The sequence below is a fragment of the Nanorana parkeri genome, unplaced genomic scaffold (assembly GCF_000935625.1).
Source record: "Nanorana parkeri isolate BGI_ZX_2015 unplaced genomic scaffold, ASM93562v1 scaffold1650, whole genome shotgun sequence".
NCBI classification, from domain to species: Eukaryota; Metazoa; Chordata; class Amphibia; order Anura; family Dicroglossidae; genus Nanorana; species Nanorana parkeri.
The window spans coordinates 315,896-322,478 of record NW_017307918.1 but is presented as its reverse complement, the minus strand read 5'-3'; positions in this window follow the sequence as shown (position 1 = coordinate 322,478).

The following is a 6,583-nucleotide window of genomic DNA, read 5'->3' as shown; positions in this document are numbered from 1 at the left end:
CATTATATATTGTTTGGTTTACTCCTTGAAACATATTAGTATTATTATTAATATGGTGGGTTTGTGTACATAGAATTAGGTGGGACATACCAATGTATTTTTATTTTAATGTGTGGAGAACCACTGGGTCTTGATACAAATTACTCTCAAGGTATTTTTTTTTTACTACTAACATTCCTACTTCTGGAAGGGGAGGGAGGGATTATGCGTTTAGTGCCAAACCCTTCAGTGTTTTCTCTTAAAACCATGTCCTAAGACCAACTTGCCCTCTCGAACCTAACTTTGTAAATATTCCTCACACTACTTTGTGTTCAGTCCCACCTAACTTCCCACTAACCTGCGTTCGGAGAGCCTAAATGTGTGCCCTACATCAAATACCGCCCCCTAAAATTATTTACAAAACCTGTGAAAAACTACTCCCTCCCCCATAACCATTTACTCACCTAAATTTATATCCTTATCCTCCCTCAATCTCCCCTTCCTCCCTCATATTATCCTCATTCTTCTCCAAGCTTCCTTACATACAGGTCAAATGCTATTTGATCTAATAAAAAAACAAGTCAATATATTATTAATTGGCTGGGACATCCACCCCTGTGAAGATTGCAACTGTTAAATGTTTTCCACTTGTGAATAATCTTTCTCACTGTAGAATTATGGACTTTCAATTGTTTGGAAATGGCTTTGTAACCTTTCCCAGATTGATGGGCAGCAACAATTGCTTCTCTAAGATCATTGCTGATGTCTTGCCTCTTTGGCATTGTGTTCCACACACCTGAATGCTCCAGACCAACAAACTGCTAAAAAATTGGCTTTTATACAGGTGTGCACACTTGCTAATTATCAGTTAATCATGGGCTTAATTGCTATTAAGCCCATGTGGTTGTCAGCTAATCTCTATGTGCCCTGCATTCACATGGGCTATTAAGCCCATGTGGTTGTCAGCTAATCTCTGTGTGCCCTGCTGCCCACCCATCACTACATTTGTCAGAGTATTTTGCTATGAATTCTTCCTCGATTCCTTCTTCGGCTGCCCTTTAGAATGCCCACAAGGCAGTTGTTCGTGAGCAACTCATTCAACTAGCTACACAATTTTTTTTTTTTTTTGGGGGGTATGCAGGCGCTCAGGTGGGCTATGCTGGCTCTCAGGTGGCTGTGTGGGAAGTGCGGGGGTCTCACCAGGGGTCTGGAGGCAGGCAGCATGCTATCAGGAAGGAACCAGAGAAGGATGAGAAGATGTGCGGGCCGGCCTGTACCTGTTTACAGGCGCCCGGCTGACAAGATGACGATATAGGCAGATGCAGCTGCATGAGATCCCACACTTGCTAGGAACCTCAGGCAGCCGCATCTGTCAAGAAATTTATGGCAGGGAGAAGATGGAAAATATAGGATGAAATGGGAAGATGTATCATGATTTGCTACCCTTGGTGATTCATCTCCTTTAAGCCAGTAAGGTTTTAGGACAAAAATGGGGTTACCTGTCATTGTTTATCCACTAAATCTGCAACAAACTGAAGGCACTCGCTTACTTACCTCCCATTAGAGGCCAGTGATATGTGAGGTTCAACACCAGTTACCTTACTGGTGTCTTCCTGAAGTCGTATATGCTGTGCCTATGCACACACCTAGCACCGTTGGCTGGCAGAAATCTATCCCTACTTTTGGCCAGGCTTTAGCTACACCTACAACTTTCAATGTAGCTGTCACTAGTGGGGCAATACCAAGGACCATAACCAGAGAGCTGCCTGACAAATTCCAACACTCTTTGCTCAAGGCCAGAGGCATAATTAGAACCTTCAGGGCCCCGATGCAAGAAGCCATGAAGGGCCCCCCCCCCAATCCACCACCGCCATGGCACTGTGTGGTTAACAGGAAGGCTGTTGAGGTCCCCAGCAAGCGCAGGACCTCAGGCAGCCGACCCAGTATCTGCGCTTACGTACACACGGCATTAATGAGGAAACCGGCATTTTTTTACAAAGTATTCGTTTGTAATTGTTAATTGTGACCGGTAATAATATGCCGTCCATGGCAGTAAATGATGGAGGGCAGTAAATTATGGATGGCAAGAAATGATGGAATATTATTAACGGTCACAATTAACGATTTTAACTAAATACTTTGTAAATAAATCCAGGTTTCCTTGATAATATTGGTCTGTGCGCAAGCGCAGATGCTGAGGTCGGCAAATTTGACAATGGCAGCGTTCTCGACAGAACACCAGTATCTGCGCTTAGTATCGGGGTATTTTCATGAGCACTCGTGAAAATGCCCAGTATTGGCACTTTTTCATCCCTACTTAATAATATAATGCATTGCTGGGACTTGTAGTCCTGCATAGTTGGTGCTATTCTGCATTACTGTATAATCATCATAAAACAATGCAGAATACCACCAGCTATTCAGCTATTCGGGACTACAAGTCCCAGCAATACATTATAATGAAAATCAGCAATACAGAATACCACCAGCTTCTCAGCCCCCCCCCTTCCCAGTCAAGACTTACCCTGACCTGACTTCCAGCACCTTCTTCCTTGTCTCGGCGGCCAGGGGGCGGGACGAGGAGTGGACCTATCTAGGGGGGGCCCTGTTCTTCCTCTCTGGGCCCCCAACAGGCGGAATGCCAGGGCCTGGTCGCAATTGCGACTGTTGCGGCCCTGGTAGTTCCACCAGTGCTCAAGGCAATAATAAAGACTGGGAGGTCAGCAGACACTGCTCCTTGGGGGACGCTACATCTACCTCTGATAACACATAAGGGTCAGCTCTAGTGTGTGAGTGTTGAACAGACAGTGGCCTCGATGGTGTGTGAACTGTCACAGCACTGCCTCCTGGTCCCGGTGGAGCTGCGGGGGAGGGGGGGAAGAAAGATAGTGAGTGTGTGTAATTCTTATAATAAGAAGACACAAGGGCGCAATAATCTTGATGGTGTATGTTCTAAAGACTACCTGTCTCTATGTCAAAAAAGGGGGAAAAAGACCCCTGATATTTCTCTTTCAAAATAGAAAAAGATATTGAGGACACAAAGTCCTCAATCTCTTTTTCTGCAGCCCCTGTTATAAATGAACAGGAATCCTCTCTGAATGTTCCTGTTCATTCATAACATGAGGACATAGTGTATTTACTATAGCCACAATTATGAATGAACAAGAGGTGATGAACACTCCCATTCATTCATAACTGACGATATAGTAAACATACCATGTTCTCAATTCTGTACAAACACTCAGCAATCACTGATTGCCGAGTGTTTGCACTCGCTCTCCATCCTGACAGCTGTCAAAGGAGGCTGAGCGAGTGGTGCAGAGAGGAGAGCTCAGCCTCCTTTGACAGCGCTGGATTTCTCCGCCCACACACCGCTCTCCCGTTCTGTGACAGGAGGCTGAGTGGTGTGGGAGGAGAGATGCCGGCCGCTCACAGGTGCATCGCTGTATTGGCAGAAAAATTGCATTTTCGGCATTTAGCCAAAAGCGCCATTTTCGGCCGATATATTTTGGCGGACGATATATCGGTGCATCCCTAATTTTTGGTTCAATGTAGGAAATGTTTGACTTGTGCACCTAGGCCTATTGCTCTAGTTTCCTTGCCACCTACAGGCTACTGCAAACTGCCAGGCTCTAACTCTGCGCTACAAAGCTCAGGAACCCAACATAGCGTACACAAGCTGAAAAGTTCCTATCCAGGTCGGCTAGAACTATGAGGTGAGTGAAAAGCACTCACCTCATAGTTCTCCTTTAATGTTCGGGCAGTCCCACCAAATATGTAAGAGCATTCCAGTACCAGGACATACTCTAAAGCAATGAGGCAATGCCCCAGGTATGAATTTGGCTAGTCTACAGGCAACCATATACTATCTAAGGAGAAGCTTGTCATTGGCCTCATTGGCCTCAGAAGCAGTCGAATTAATAGAATAATGGGCGACTGTGTCCCAAATGTGAGTCCACTCAGCAGGTTAACACTGAGACTGGAAATCTTGTTCCCATGGCCAAACATAGAGGGGTTATGAAAACAAGAATGTTTAAATGGAGTTAAAGATTGTTGCCCTCGGGTGTTTCTGGTAACAGTCATGACAAAACTCTCAACCTGGAGGTATTTAAATATGTCTGAAGGAGGCCGCTTATAAGTCCGCTGGAGTGAGTCAAACCCAAAAAGTCCACCTAACATGAGTAAGACATGAATTCTGTGCAAACCTGCTTTGGACGGAGGCGGGGTTACAGGCAATGGTAGCTAAAGGGAAGTGCAGTCAGAGTAGTTTGCCTGGGTATTTTACATCATCCCACACTTTATGAGAGTGCTGTAAGATTGGGTTGTTAATATGCTTCCTAAGAGCGGGGAAGAGTCCACAGTAAATTGTCTATAGCTATAGGCGATATTTCCACAGCATTAAAACTAACCCACAAGGGAGTACCTGGGGTTCTTGATAAGACAATAAACATGCAAGTTGGGATGCATGATAATAAAGAATCTGTGGCACCATTAATTTGCCCTGGCCTTAGGTTGAAAGAGAAGCTTTGGGGAACCCGTGACCTAGAATAGCCCCACACAAACTGTAAAAACTGGCACTGCAAAATATGTAAAACATCAGAGGGAATCTCGATCTGGAGGGGATTTGGGTAAATCAGTCATCTTTATTGTTGCAATTCTACCCAACCATGAGTTTGGTAGCGTTTCCAGGATTCCAAAGATTGCTTGGTCATTCAAAGCAAGGTGTTCTATGAGAAGGTCAATTGCATCCCCAGATACTTTATACTCTTAGATTCCCATTGGAAAGCAAACGAGGAGCGCAAAGACTCAACTATCTCAGATGACAGGGAAATATTCAGAGCTTTGGACTTGTTAAAGTTGACCCTGAGACCTGAAATGACTTCAAATGTAGATAAAAGAGCCATTAAATTGGGCGGTAACATCATCACAAAAAGGGCAGTATCATCATCGTACATACTAAATTTATGTTCATGACCCGCTGCTACCAAACAGTTGATATCAGGGTGGCGTTTGATTGCTATGGGCAAGGTCTCAGGTGGCACACCTGGCTTGGTAGAGTGGCTTGGTAGAGTTGCAGCGGTCCAGATAACCCTGCTTCCTAAATTCCTGTACATTGCAAGAGTCCTCCCCGTCTCCATTCCCACTTTTCGCCTTAGGCAATTCCAACGACGCATACTTCGTTTCATATGGAAAGGATCATTCCCAAGGGTCTCTCAACTAGTTCTTTACAGGAGCAAGATGAAGGGGGGTCTGGGACTTCCCTTTTTTCATAAATACTATCAAGCTGCCCAATAGGCCCCTCTGGTATATTGGTTTCGGAAGAGCGAAATGCCACTTTGGGTCTCGCTAGAAGCCTACTCCTGTTCCCCAATATCCCTCAATGCACTCAATCTTCCCTGGCTACCCCCCAAAGTAGACAGGGCTCTGAATAACCCAATTCTTACACACACCTTACAAAATTTGGGATGGATTGCAACGCCCCTTAGGCTGGGTGTCCCCACATATACCTCTGATGTCCATTCATGGAAACCCACTGTTCCAGCCTGGCTACTCCGACCCTGCTGCCTTCAAACACTTGCATGCCAACTCCCTGACTTCTGCTCAGAGGCTGGAGTCACGCCTTTCCCTACACTCCAAGCCAAACACCAATTGACTCCAAGACACATCTTTCAATTTCTGCAAATGAAACACTTTTTACAGACCCATGTGGGCACATCGAGACCCCTCCCTCCCCATACTCCATTCGAGAAATTCCTACTCAACGATACTAATACCACAGGGCCTATTTCAGCCTTATATATATTGTTACTTGACCATTTACAAACTTGTCTCCCCTCTTATACCTCCAAATTTTGAACGAGATTTGGGCTGCTCTATCTCTACTGACACCTGGTCCCAGATATGGGCAACGACTTCTCGAAGCTCAGCAAATGTCCAAACGATAGAGGCAAACTATAAATTGCTCTTTAGGTGGTATCTGGTGCCCCTCAGGATCTCCAAAGCTATCCCATCCTATTCATCAAATTGCTTTAGGGGTTGCCGGGTGGAGGGGTCAGCCCATCACTTTTGGTGGGCTTGCCCCAAGGTAAGGAGATTTTGGCATTGGGTTTATCAACTCCTGTACACGGTCACCGGTAAGACATTTCACAAGGACCCTTAGGAAGCCCTATTACACAAAAAACCTTCGGTGTGTACTGTTCGTCAACATCGACTGATAACCTTTATACTTACAGAAGCCAAAAGGGTCATTGCAAAAGCTTGGAAGTCCCCTGATCTACCTTTTGCTGAAGTCAACACAGAGTATCGAGGGTGATGTTTTTCGAGAAACTTACCGCCCTCCAAAGGGATACTATGGTATCATTCCAGAGGCTGTGGGAGCCATGGATTGAGTCGTACCTCCCCCCTCCTTCAATATGGAGTCCTTGATCCTATAAACGCTTACTACCGGAAGCTTTGAACAAATATCTTTTATCCCACCTCCTATACTCCTCTCCCCTTCTTCGTCCTCCCCCTTCCTCACAACCAGGGGCGGACTGGGCCGGGGGGCAGGGTGGCAATTGCCCCCCGGGCCTCTCTGATGCCATCGAGAACGGCCGCTCCCACC